At 38.2% G+C, this 15,274-nt stretch overlaps 1 protein-coding gene and 1 long non-coding RNA gene across 2 annotated transcripts in view; one reads left to right on the top strand and one right to left on the bottom strand.

Annotated features, from left to right (window-relative positions):
* LOC309508555 overlaps positions 1–15,274 on the bottom strand; it is a 320,760-nt gene that overhangs the window by 32,674 nt on the left and 272,812 nt on the right. The window lies entirely within an intron of this gene.
* The window catches only part of LOC309508366 (putative G-protein coupled receptor 149), a 74,424-nt gene that overhangs the window by 57,565 nt on the left and 1,585 nt on the right, over positions 1–15,274 (top strand). The gene's annotated exons all lie outside the window — the stretch shown is intronic.

Below are 15,274 nucleotides of genomic sequence, written 5' to 3'. Positions count from 1 at the left end.
TGCTCCACCTCCTTTAGCCCAACAATCTTTTATTGAGTGGCCACGCTTTCCACAGTTGGTGCAGAAAATCATTCTCTTCTTTGTGTCCATATTGTATTGAGCTGTTGCCACTCCTCTTCGATATGGCTTGTTTCCTTCTTCCTTGTTTGATCTCGTAGCCATCTCTAAGCGGCCAGCGCATTGCATAATTAGGTCAAATGTCTCACCGGGATTGACTCCAAGTGATAAGGCTTGTTGGTATTTTGTGCTAAGTCCATCCACAAGTGTGTCAGTGAACTGTACATCATCTCTGTCAGGTTGTGCCTTAGCACAAAGAGCCCATTTCTCATAAGCATTCCACTTACGCAGAGCATATTCATCTGGAGATTCATCATCCTTTTGCTTAATCAATGTCACTAATGTGAAAGAAATTTTCCCACTGCCCAATATTTCTTGGATTTCTCTTCGAAACACATCTAATGCCTGCCAAAGACCCAGGGGTCTTCCCTGGTCATCAACCCACAAATTTATCCATTGGGCTGTTGTTATCGAAGCTGGCAAGCGTTCCCATCTGTCTCTTGGGATTTTAGCTTTCACAATGGTGTGTATGTCTTTTAATGTCATTTGATGTGCTTCAACCAGAGAGTCTAATTCTCTCCTAAACTCTGTGTTTGGATCTTGTCTCTTCAAAGGAGGCAAGGCTGTGAGAATGGCTTGACGTTCTCCTGGTGTGAATGGTCTCTCTTCTGTCATCATTTCAGATTGTAAACCTTCCCTTTTAACAGCAGGTGAAGAAAATTCAAGACCAATCTTATCAATTGTGATCATATCGTCATCCCTGGTCTCATCACCCCAGTCAGATCCATAATTACGAGCTGGTGTACATCGCAGCATGTCTCTGTTTGGCTGGGCTGATTTAGATCTTGTTATTATTGGAGCTGCTTGTGCAGATGCAATAAACATTTTGTCAACTGGACCTCCATTTGATCCTAAAGCTTGAAGCTGTGTCAAAGGTCTAGATGAACTTGTATATTGTTCAGGCAAAGCTGGATAAATTGGTTTATAAGGAGGAGGTGTTACTGTCACGGATTTCACTGGTTCTTGTGAATATTTCTTTTCAGCTTCAGTTATTATATTTGTCCAATCTGGATCAAATGAATCATTATTGGTTGTATTTTCTTCATCTGAACATTTAATAGACATAATTTTGTTCAACTTGTTATACGCTTCAATTTGAGGCTTCATTGCTTCAACAAGTGGGACTGGGCAACCATTAACCCTCTGAGGTCTGAGCTGTTTTCTGGGCCCTGGAGGTGGTCTGACATGCTCTGACATTTGTGTTTTTTTCTGTTACTAGTGACATTTTCATGGCTAAAGTCTAATTACACAGTATTCAGCACAAACTCTGCTACAATAATATATCAGCAGCATGTATGTAAAAGTTTGTAGTTTTGAGATAATGACATTTATGCGTGGTTTGTGAAAATACAAAAAAAATGTCTCACTGAAATAAGGCCATGAAACCCATACTGATTATTTCTTCACAAGACTTTTGAAAATTGTATGACATAGCCTAGAATATTTGCTCCAAAACTATGTGAAAATCACCCTGACTGCTCATTCAGATAAGACAATATATTGATTTAAAATTTCTAAGACGTGTTTTGTGTGACAACGCCATATGCGAAGAGGCGTGATCATCTCATGCATATGTAAGCTTTTCACACCTGAGAAAGACAAAGACACTCCCCTAACTGCCCTATTAGGAGCGATCAGGCCGTCTCATTCAGAGCAACCTTGCACAAAGAATGAGGAGATTTAAAAAAAAATGGCTTTTAGATTGTTTGGATTTATTTACAACAACTGTGAACATACTGATATCAAGAGAAACTATAGGGCTGCACGATTTTGGGAATAGATTTTAGATTTTTCTGGTTAAAATTTCTTTTTAAAATTCACAGAATACACACACACACACACGTTTCCAATAATATATAATGAACACCAGGTTTGTTGTGCCTTGTAGGCATAGGCTACGCAGTGCTGCATAAAATAATAATAACAATAAATTAAATCTTCCAAAAGATTTCAAGAACAACTACGCTAGAGAAAAATATATTGATTATCATATGTTACTTCAAATGTTTCCATTCGTTATTATGATATGAAATGAGATAATAGTAAAAACATAAAGCCTAATGTTTGGTGCATTTTTCCTTTCAAACGCAATCGCGCTCCAAAATATGATACATTCAAACCCACAGCGCGCTCCAAAATATGATACTCAAACCCACAGCGCGCTCCAAAATATGATACATTCAAACGCCATCGCGCTCCAAAATATTAAACATTATGGTTATACATATCTATGTTTGAGCAGATATCCACAAACAGTATTTAACAGGAAACACGGGTCTAAATAGTATAATATTCACCATATATCTAGCAACAGTTCAACTGCAATGTGAAGTTTATGCAACAATACCATAAACTATTAAGTAAGAATTTCTTACCTTACATCTTTCTTGTCTTCAAATCGCGTTCTTCTTCTTCTGGGGGTAAATCCAATGTAAGCTCAGACGTGTCTTCCAAACTCGACGAAAAGCAGAGACTTGTGAAGTTTTTTGGTGTTTTGTGTTTGAGGTAACGAGGGCGTTCGCGTTCCATGTGGAGATTTGCATGTGAATCTCTTTTGCGCGAGTGGGCGTGTCGAATTAAAAAGTAATTAGCAAGCGTTTGAGATACTGGACATCCTGTTGGTTTTATACAAATGACTTAAACAGAGAATATTTGTTTTCAGTTTGAATCCGATCATTTAAAAGTACACACTTAAATGTGTATAAAGGTATATGGCTCACTCAAACCGCTCGTTTCGTGTCTTAGGCCATCAATGTGTACTTACGATGGGGAATTGTTTAATTTGGACGACGGGGAATTGTTTTAATTTGGACTCTGTGCTTGTGTTTTGAGACCGTGACCATAGACCTGCATTATATGACTGACAGACAAGAACGGTTTGACCTAAAAATATCAAAATTGAAACTACTGCGGAAAAAAAGACACCTACATCTTGGATGCCCTTGAGGTAAGCTAAAACATACCAAAAATTTATTTCAAAGTGAACTATCCCTTTAATTGAATTCCATTTTTCCCTTTTATTATTATGTCTGACATATATTCATTGGCAACACAACTGGTCATTTAAATAGCACAGTTCTTTTAAGCAGTTTCAGTCTATGTTTAATCATCAGGCAGACTTATAATTATTTAGAATAAAATAAGGTCTTACCTGGAATGATCAAACAAAGGCCCGAAGACATCAATCCTGTTCGTGAGACGCCAATTGTAGACTTGGAATTTAGTCTTTCCCCTTATTATTAGATTCACAGGGCCGGACACCAGTTATCTTGCCAAGAAGAATCTTTTATTCTTATATGTCAGGAGAGAAACTCTGAGAAGATGTTACATTCATGCCAGGTCTATGCGTTCTTGTATTTCTCTTCCCTCACATCTCTTAGTTTCTCTCTCCTCTCTTAGTTTCTCTGATGTGTACAGTAAGATTGAGCTTATATACATCACTGAGAGGCTTCCTTTTATGGTAACAAACTATATTGCTTGAGCTTTAAAAATGGAACGTATATGTCATGCGAACACATGGCACAATTCACTTCCATATTAAGAACATATCTTTGTTGCTTACATCTGCATCAGTTGCAAACATGTTACAGTACACACCCCTCTGTCTCCCTCTATCTCTGACATATGATCTTCATATGAATCCATGCTATCTATAGTCTCTCCCATGCACTCAAACTCTCATGCACATAAAACTCTATAACTCTATAAGATATTACAGATGATTATGAATATTAATAAAGAATAATAGTACAGATACATAATATTCAATAATAAAATAATGAAATTATAGCCTGGATGCCAGCCGAACTTAGCCCCGCCAACAACATTTTTTGGTCGGGAAGTTCGGTCTGGACTCGTTCCGTTGAGGAGCTATTATGCCCGAACAAAAATTGTTCGGACCAATCAAATTGTCAGGGCGGGCTTTATACGATGATGGACAGATGAGCAACGTAACGTAATCATCCACGTCACCAACGAGCGCTTGGGTTGAATTCGTTTACAACACAGATGACTGCCGCTGGAGAATTGTTATTTCACGAGTTCACACTTACAAATAAGTCAGATAGAATAAATGCATATTTGGCGTGCTGTCCGAGGAGAGGGCGGGCTCGGTATTCGGCCCGAACCCAAAGTGCTCCCCCCGTATTCATTTCCAGGCTGTGGAAGAACAGGCCGAGAGTGAGTGGAGGGATGCTGAAAACTGTCATGGAATGTTAGGTGAGTTGACAAAGTGAATAAATATATGCTTCCTCTCATGCTGATAGTGTAGACCGTAGACGGTCATTGTTTGATGACAAGTTGATTGGATTGATTATTTGAACGTGCTCCTCTCGAACTTTGTTTATAAAACATTATGTGTAGATTCCGCCATCGCGTCTGTTATAGAAGATATCGACAGCGCATTCATTTTTAAAGATGAACAGAGAACCACGATCAAGGCATTTGTCGATCGGAAACATGAATGAAAAACATACATCACTTACTCCGTTGCTCTGATTGGTTATAGGTCTATCCAATTGAGTGCAGAGGCATTTTCCTTCCTGGTTCGGTTGAAACACGCCCCATAATCAAAGCTCAATGGAGCAGTATCAGACTCACATTCTGGCTAGAATCTGAGTATGACGACGTCAGGCTAATGAAATTATATTAAAAGATGAAATTTTAGTCTTCATATATTTATATATATATATATATATATATATATATATATATATATATATATATATATATATATATATATATATATATATATATATATATACATATTGCTCTTGCATTCTTTCTTGTGGCTCAGTGACACCTGAATGAATGGCTCATTAAGTATGCGGGCCCCATTGTCTCCTCTGGTGTGAACCACTAAATATGCATGATCGTTGACGCCCACTCGCATATGGCCTTTCCAAACATAAAGTGTCTTGCAAAATTTAAATCAATGTATTGTTTTATGTGAATGATAAGGCAGGATGATTTTCAGACCGTTTTGAAGAAAAAACTCTAGGCGACAAAATGCATTATTCAGAAGTCTTATTGACACATATTTAGTATGTGTTTTGTGGCCTTATTTCAGAAACTTTAGTTTTTAGTTTTTTCAATAACCATGCATAAACATTATTCTCTCAAAAATACAAACATGTACATACATGTTGCTCACATATTATGATAGCCCTGTTTGTGTTAAATAGAGTGTAATTATACCTTTGCCATTAATATGTTTATAAGCAACTGAAAAAAGCACAAATGTCAGGGCATGTCAGAACATCTCAAGGACCCCAAAAACACCTCAGACCCCAGAGGGTTAAGTGAGCGTCACAGCCCTCTGCAAATTCCTTTTTGGGGTCGTAAAAGGTCTTATCAGTCTTAAAGGGATAGTTCGCCCAAAAATGATATTTAGCCCATGATTTACTCACCCTCAAGCCGTTCGAGATGTATATGTCAATCTTTTTTCAGACGAACACATTTTCAGTTATTTTAGAAAATGTCTTAGATCTTTCAGTGGTTAGAATGTGAAGCAATGGGGTCCAGCTCGTTGAAGTCCGCAAATGAGCATGCATCCTTCACAAAAGTAATCCATCCGGCTCCAGGGGGATAAACGAAGGCCTTCCGAGGGTAATCCGTGCGGTTTTGTCGTAAAAATATACATATTTAAAACTTTATAAACGAAAATAACTGGCTTCCGGTCGCGGTCGACGCGCGTTCACGGAGATGGATGCTGGCATATGACGTAGGACGTAGCGTAGGAAGCGTCGTGACGTAGAACGAACGTAGAGTTTTGTTTTGCTCTGCTCTCTGGCTGCGCTGTCACGTTCGTACTACGTCACGACGCTTCTATCTCCATGAACGCGCGCCGACCGCCACCGGAAGCCAGTTATTTTCGTTTATTAAGTTTTAAATATGTATATTTTTACGACAAAACCGCACGGATTACCCTCGGAAGGCCTTCGTTTATCCCCCTGGAGCCAGATGGATTACTTTTGTGAAGGATGCATGCTCATTTGCGGACTTCAACGAGCTGGACCCCATTGCTTCACATTCTAACCACTGAAAGATCTAAGACATTTTCTAAAATAACTGAAAATGTGTTCGTCTGAAAAAAGATTGACATATACATCTCGAACGGCTTGAGGGTGAGTAAATCATGGCTTAAATATCATTTTTGGGCGAACTATCCCTTTAATGTGTCCTGTAATAGGACACCGGATTCTGCCAGTGTGTTAGCTTCATTTGGGATGTTAGTTTTGGGGGAAGTTTCATAGGCCTTTGTTGGGAGAGTGAGTTTGCTAGATTATTCATTAAATAATGAATAATGTGTGTGTGTCTGATTGGTCCAGATGCTACAGATATATCTGGCCTTTCCAATTCACCCAAGAACATGCAATAATCTCAGACAACTTAGTCCAGATATTTTAAACAAATCCACAAATATGTTTGAACCAAATTAGCCAGAGATCAGTTATCATAATTAGAAGATCTAGCGTCTGTCACATCTGTACATCTCAGATGTATTTAGGTACAAAGAATGGACCCCTGGCCTGGTCTCAATTACGGATAACAGACTACTTACCCGCTCTTATCTATTAGATCTACTTGTGATTCTCCAGCGATTTTTTTTCCTTGTGATACTCCAGCAATCTCCTGTAAGATACTCTGTGGACAATTATATGTAACTGTCTACTCCCCATAATCCTGTGAAGAGGTGTGTGCTCTCTCTACTATCACGCTCTTGTCATCATTGCTCTGCTGTCACCCCGGTAAAGGAAAAGAGAGTTAGTTCATATTCATCTGCTCATTATTCTGACTGTGCCATTACTCACCTGCTTTCTGTTTAATTCATCACTGTCAATAAATACCTGTTGTATTGTATTGTATTGTCAATGTATTTATAGATTTATAGATGTTTGGGTTTAATCTCAGTTCCAAGTCAGGTGTTCCTGACAACCCACTGGGGTGCTGCAGCACAGAAGCCTACGACTGTCACTGTGTATCCACCACAGAAAGCAGGAAGCTAGATCACGACTTAGACCTTCAGATCCTCCAGTGGTGATGACCCAGAGTAGGAGGAGAGGTCAGAACTGGCACAGATTAACCTGGGGCAGATTACTATTTCTGAGTATATTGAGAACTCTGGTCATGTTTACTCTTGCAAAAGGTCATCTGTGTAAGATTAATATGAGTTGCTCTGTAAATAGAGATCAGTTGTCTTTGTGAGTGAAGCATTATATGTATGTAGGTGTTATGCAAGATTCATGTGGTCGAGTATCTCTACATCAACACCCCTCACTATACATAGACCAACTCGCCGGGGAATTATGGGAAACTAGGTCACACGCACACATAATCATAAACATCATAAAAAGTCTGAGCCTTTTTTGCATTTGCCATTTTCTCGGTCTGCTTTTCTGCCTCAACTCTGATGTGGTTATTATCCTTCATCGCACCAGTGCCTCTAACTCATCCGGTGGGTAAACTCACATGAAGTCATACCCTTTCCCCAGTCACACTGTGTCTGGCCTCTGATAAGCGTTATTTCATTTGAATGATATGCTGCGTTTTGGGCAAAACCTGCTGGAGGCACACATCTTATTGATGACATCTCATTTCTGGGCCTTTATAATGTAATGGGAGAGAAGAAATTAAAGGAGGTAGGGAGAGATCCTTATCTATGGCTGCTGTGCTGAATGGTCAGATGAAATCAGCTAAAAATGCTTGAATTATTCACAGTCCTCAGTCAAGCATGGCATTTCAATCTATTACGCAGCCTCCTTGCCGATTGTCTCTCTTTATTATGAAATGATAATGAAAACTCCACTAAACTCAATTTCTCTGTAGTTTGAAATTATATGACTGAAGTTGCTGAACGGAGAAAGATGGGACAATGGAGCTATGGGTGTTTATGGTAATTATATGTCATTTGACCAGAGCTTTTGTTCTCAACGGGGCTGATATATACACAGGGCTCATTAACTAATGGCACATGTCTGGAAAAATGGAATTACATTCATCAGCCTGCTTTTTAAATGTCATTGACTTTGTGTATTTTTTGACCTTTGAAATAATTCTGATAATTTTATGTTTCCATGTCCAGATTGGTATCATCCTGTGAGGCAGATTTTATACTCATTAAACATCATTGCACTGGACCACATAAATAAAATGTGTTGCAATATGCATTGACTGTACAAGCTGATTTTATGATGGAAGAATGTGATGTTCCTGTAATGGGAAGTTGCAGCACTGCTCAGATCTTTGTCACATTCTGTATAAATTGTATAAAATGTTTTCATTATATTATAACCAGGGGCATTATGCACCTATACTTTTTGAGGGGGGCACCAGTGCCAGTCCTGGCTTGATTTGTGCCTTTAGGCAAGATAGAGAAAAGAGAAAAAACGCTCCTCAGTTGTTCTTTATATAAGCTTAAGTTAGGATGGAGGGCTAGCATGAAATTGTATCTGGGTTGAAATCCCAAGTTTTAATTATTTATTTTTCTAGTAAAACAGGCAAATTGTAATTGAACATGAACCAGTGATTACATTGTCTTTCACTATGTCTTTCTATTGAAAAAATCATGAGTTTGGAGCAACATGAGTGTGGGTGGATAATGACAGAATTTATAGTTAATAAAATTATCTGCAGATGGTGCTACTTTTTTTTCTAATTATGTTTACTGAATTTTCATATAATACAAATATAACAAGACATAAAAAAAACAATACAATACAATCAAAATAAAGGAACATCAATAGCTCAGATTTGTATATAAAACATAACTACACCATAATAAAACAGATTAGAAAATAAAAACAAAACAATAACATATTTCAAAAAGATGCAGAAGAGGACAAAGGTTCAATGTCCAGAGATACAATTACAATATTCCTTGTAATATAATAGGGCGAAGATGAGTTTCCAAATAGTCCAGATAGCTCCAGGGGAATCAACTAAAAAATAACCTTATGCCAACCTTTAAGAGATGGAGATATATCACTAATCCAATTAAGTAAAATATTTTTTTTGGATATTATACAATTTCTTATTAGCATATGAAACAATGCGTCCATTAGGGATACCAAACATCAGTGAGGCTGTGTCACGGTGTGGGTTTTGTGTCTTGTTCCTTGTTCTTGTCTGTCATGCAATTCCCTGCTTGTCATGTGATCCTGCCATGTGTCTTGTCCCATGTTCAACTGTTCCCCGTTATGTTGATTAGTCTTCCCAGGTGTTTCAGTTTAACCACACCCCCTTGTTATCTTGTTTAGCTTGTTTTCCCTGTGTATATAACCCTGTCTGTTTTAGTATGTGTTACGGAGTCCTTGTTTGTATCACACCACTTCCAAGCTCTGTTCTTGCCGTTGTCTTGTGCCTGTTTATGTTGGATTGCTCTATTGGATATTGACCTATGCCTGGACTTGACCACTGATTTTGGATTTACCCTTAATAAATATATACTACTGCATATTGGATCTCTCTGTTTCCCTGTGTGGATCGTGACAGGCTGGGTCAAAATCCAGCTGAATATTAAAGATCTTTTCCATTTCCCCCAGAACCAAATACCAATACCATTGCAGTCTGTTACATGACCACAGAGTCATGTGTTAAAATACCTATTTCAGTTTTACATTTTAAACACATAGGCAACAGAGAGGGATTAAAAAAATATCTGCTGTTAGGGGAAATATGGAAATTGAATATTTCTAAAAATTGTAAACAGATATTTTCTTAGCATAAGACCAAATGTCATCCCATGTTTCATTATCAATGTCAGTAGCTAACTCTTCTTCCCATTTAGTTTTAATGCTCTGTGTATCAGCAGAAGAGATTGAACGAAGGTGCTACTTAATTGGACTAACCAAATTTAGACACGTGAATGGGGGATTTCTAAATGATAATCGTGCAGTTTACAGATGCATAAAACTTTTAAAATAATTACAAATAGTTTCGCTTAAATTACAAATTATGTTAAAATTTTAATAATTTATGGCTCAATTCAACATCTTTGCTTCTATCCATTTTAAAGGCACAATATGTAAGATTTTTGGATCAAAATATAGCTATCTATTAGCCTGGATGCCAGCCGAACTTAGACCTGCCCACAACATTTGAGGTCGGGAAGTTCAGTCTGGACTTGATCCGTTGTGGAACAACTATGCTCGAACCAGAGCTGTTCGGACCAATCAAATTGTCAGGACGGGCTTTATACGATGATGGACAGATGATCAACAGTAACGTAATCATCCACGTCACCAAAGAGCGCTTGGGTTGAATTTATTTACAACAAAGATGACTGCCGCTGGAGACCTGAGATGTGTAGATTCCGCCAATGCGTCTGTTATAGAAGATATCGACAGCGCATTCATTTTAAAAGAGGAATAGAGAACTCCGATCAAGGCATTTGTCGATCGGAAAGATGAATGAAGAACATACGTCACTTACTCCGTTGCTCTGATTGGTTGTAGGTCTATCCAATTGAGTGTAGAGGCATTTTCTTTCCTGGTTCGGTTGAAACACGCCCCATAATCACAGCCCAATGGAGCAGTATCAGTGTAGCGGTCACCAGCTGGAGTGCCCTTGAGAGCCATCAGAGGGCACTCCACACCAGACTATTGTCACTCTCACAAACTACATTTCCCAGAACTCACTGCCCGGACTCATCATCACTGATTGCATTCACCTGTATCTCATTACCTTGTTAGTATCAGCCTATTTATTCCATGTTCACTCACTGTGAAGTTTTGTTTGTGTCACACTGCATTTCTGAGCATTCTCCCTGGTTTCATGTCTCTTGTTTTTTTGGATTTCTTGCCCTGTTCCCTGGATTACTCTTTTGCCTCTGACCCCTGCCTGTTTTGTTTGTTTGTTTGTTTGTTTTTATGGACTGCCTGCCTGTGTTTGACCTATTGCCTGTTCTTTGGATTGCCCTTTAAAAAAAAGCTGCGTTTGGATCTTAACCTTTGTGTCTCTGAGAAGTTTGTGACAATCAGACTCATATTCTGACTAGAATCTGAGTATGAAGTCGTTAGGCTAGCTATCTATACCATCTAGATCTATAAATCTAACCACTTGAACAATATTATATATTTTGTTGATTTGTGTACTTACATTATCCCAAATGTTTGTAAGAATGTTTAAATCCAGAGAAATAAGCAGTTTTAACCAGGACACATGTCTTTGTGTTGCCTCTCAATGACATTATACCCGCATTACCCGTGTTACCCTCGATTTCCGGTTTTATTTTGTAGAAACCATGGAAACACCAAATACGCTTTAACCCTCTGAGGTCTGAGCTGTTTTCTGGCCCTGGAGGTGTTCTGACATGCTCTGACATTTGTGTTTTTTTCTGTTACTAGTGACATTTTCATGGCTAAAGTCTAATTACACTGTATTCAGCACAAACTCTGCTACAATAATATATCAGCAGCATGTATGTAAAAGTTTGTAGTTTTGAGATAATGACATTTATGCGTGGTTTGTGAAAATACAAAAAAAAATTCTCACTGAAATAAGGCCATGAAACCCATACTGATTATTTCTTCACAAGACTTTTGAAAATTGTATGACATAGCCTAGAATATTTGCTCCAAAACTATGTGAAAATCACCCTGACTGCTCATTCAGATAAGACAATATATTGATTTAAAATTTCTAAGACATGTTTTGTGTGACAAAGCCATATGCGAAGAGGCGTGATCATCTCATTAATATGTAAGCTTTTAACACCTGAGAAAGACAAAGACACTCCCCTAACTGCCCTATTAGGAGCGATCAGGCCCTGTCATTCAGAGCAACCTTGCACAAAGAATGAGGAGATTTAAAAAATAATGGCTTTTAGATTGTTTGGATTTATTTACAACACAACACAATCCAAAAATACAAATGACAAAAGAGCACATTGAAAACAATGATCCAAAGACAGAGACCTTTGTGCCATTCCTAAAAACATTGTACATACCTTTCATTTCCAAGGTGTTTGATTTTCACTTTACCATGTTCATGTACCCATGTGAATGTTGAAGTCAGCAGGACTCAGTGGCATTTGGTCCCTGAAAGAAAAAAAAAAAGAAAAAACTGTGAACATACTGATATCAATAGAAACTATAGGGCTGCACGATTTTGGGAATAGATTTTAGATTTTTCTGGTTAAAATTTATTTTTAAAATTCACAGAATACACACACACACACACGTTTCCAACAATATATAATGAACACCAGGTTTGTTGTGCCTTGTAGGCATAGGCTACGCAGTGCTGCATAAAATAATAATAACAATAAATTAAATATTCCAAAAGATTTCAAGAACAACTACGCTAGAGAAAAATATATTGATTATCATATGTTACTTCAAATGTTTCCATTCGTTATGATGATATGAAATGAGATAATAGTAAAAACGTAAAGCCTAATGTTTGGTGCATTTTTCCTTTCAAACGCAATCGCGCTCCAAAATATGATACATTAAAACCCACAGCGCGCTCCAAAATATGATACATTAAAACCCACAGCGCGCTCCAAAATATGATACATTCAAACGCCATCGCGCTCCAAAATATTAAACATTATGGTTATACATATCTATGTTTGAGCAGATATCCACAAACAGTATTTAACAGGAAACACGGGTCTAAATAGTATAATATTCACCATATATCTAGCAACAGTTCAACTGCAATGTGAAGTTTATGCAACAATACCATAAACTAATAAGTAAGAATTTCTTACCTTACATCTTTCTTGTCTTCAAATCGCGTTCTTCTTCTTCTGGGGGTAAATCCAGTGTAAGCTCAGGCGTGTCTTCCAAACTCGACAAAAAGCAGAGACTTGTGAAGTTTTTTGGTGTTTTGTGTTTGAGGTAACGAGGGCGTTCGCGTTCCATGTGGAGATTTGCATGTGAATCTCTTTTGCGCGAGTGGGCGTGTCGAATTAAAAAGTAATTAGCAAGCGTTTGAGATACTGGACATCCTGTTGGTTTTATACAAATTACTTAAACAGAGAATATTTGTTTTCAGTTTGAATCCGATCATTTAAAAGTACACACTTAAATGTGTATAAAGGTATATGGCTCATAAATGTGTGAGAAGGATTCGCTGAGTTTTGTTTCAGTTTATAGACGTGCTCAAGAAAAAAAAGTTCACCGCGACGGAGAGGCAGAACGCACACCCTGTTTATTTTCTTTATTTTACAAAAGCACAATGTTTTGATTTGATTGTAAGTGGACACATACAAAAGTAGAAATATCACAGATTATTTTTTTATATTTCTTTTTTCTGTATAACCATAAATGACGGAGTAATTTAAGTTTATGTTGCTGCTATGTGAAAAAAATCCAGCAAAACGCGTCGGTGCGTTTCTCGACCTCAGAGGGTTAATATATAATGTGTTTTATTAGACAGGTGAGCAACTGATTGGATACATTAATCGACAGAAAACGAATCATTGTTATACAGCTCATCACAGTTAGTCTTTTTGTTTAAATCTCGTTTTCTTGATTTACCGCGAATATCTGTATAACTAATATCGATCTAACTCACTGCAGTGTGCAACAAGTATCTCATATAGTAGCCGCCGAGCAAACACACAGGGTAGCATTATAACAACTTTCAACACACTCAAATTTATCTAATATGATAAAACAGAGCTGCATCACCCCACATATACATGACCGGAAGAAGTGGAAATGGCGTCTGCGGCATAATAAAAGATTCTCTGCTCTCGAGCTGTGTGTCATGCTTGTCTCTCATTAGCAATTGCTCCAGCGACCTCGTTCCGCTCCAATGGCTTTCGTAATGTTAATAAATCTTTAACACATTACCGGTCATCCATGAATATGATTTTTGCCCGAGTCCCATCGTATTCTCCACCGGCTGTAGAGGTGAGGACAACAACTCCCATGATTCCGCGAAATCAAGCTATGCCTTTGTTTTGAATGAATGACCTCTAGTTGCGAAAAGTTACATAGTGTGCCTTTAACTTGTTCTACTCAAATTTAAGTTTTCAGTTGATTTTCTTCATCAGTAATTAAATGGAGGACCTTATCACTGTAACTATGTCAATATTTTAATTATTTTACATTTTAAAGCACACTTTAAACTTAAGTCTCCTTTTTTTGCATTTCACATTCAGTAACGTGCAGTGAAATCTTGTCATGGGTAGGCTGTGACCTATCAATGTGGCATATATGTTCATATATTCATTCAGTTAATGTAGCAACCCAAGTTCAAATCAGGCATCATCACATCGCTGCCTGCATACAGCAAAGTCAGTCATATGTGAGGCTAATGCACAATCAAATCTAATAATCAAATTAATGGACACATCTATCTTATGACTTATACAACAAACAAATGTTTTATAACACGCAATTGCGACTTTATTTGACGCAATTCTGACTTTATATCTTGCAGTTCTGACTTTATAACATGCAATTGCGACTTTATTTCACGCAATTGCGACTTTATTTCACGCAATTCTGACTTTATACCTCGCAATTCTGACTTTATAACTCGCAATTGTGACTTTATTTCACGCAATTCTGACTTTATATCTCGCAATTCTGAGAAATAATGACAGAATTGCGAGATGTAAACTCGCAATTGTGAGATAAAAAGTCCCAATTATCTTTTAAAATGTTTTATTCTGTGGCGGAAACAAGCTTCCATACCTCCTGGCCTCTTCCTCCCATCCATCCTCCCTGACGCGTAGCTACCGTTACGGTAGGGCCGGCCCAGCTATCGGTAGGCGTCGGCGGTGCCGTGGTATCCTACCTGAGAAAACGTTTTGGAAAAGACGGGCTATGGACCCAACCATCTCTATAGGAGGGGAGGGGAGAACTCCCTCACATGGTACAACCCATGCAGAGGCTGCGCGCTGCGGTGTCAGAATGCGGAACGTGTGTAGCCTAATGTAACTAACGTGACAAATGTGAAAATAAAAATTTAAAATCCTCGACCGGCCCAAAAGTGAAGCGGCCCAGCGGGAATTCTCCCGATTCTCCCGATTACCCACCCCGGGCCTGTTGACAGCCAATGCTAGGCGCCGCTAGATGCTAAGTATCGGGAAGCGTGGATTGAGTGAGAGCGAGTGGATCACGTGACATGAAGCAAGCTCGGTCTCTGCCTCAATGTTGATAATTCAAGACAGCATGAGAACTGACTGCGCATGCGC

The sequence above is a fragment of the Leuciscus leuciscus genome, assembly GCF_965113295.1.
Source record: "Leuciscus leuciscus genome assembly, chromosome: 10".
Classification (NCBI taxonomy): Eukaryota; Metazoa; Chordata; class Actinopteri; order Cypriniformes; family Leuciscidae; genus Leuciscus; species Leuciscus leuciscus.
This window is presented reverse-complemented; position numbering and strand designations above follow the sequence as displayed.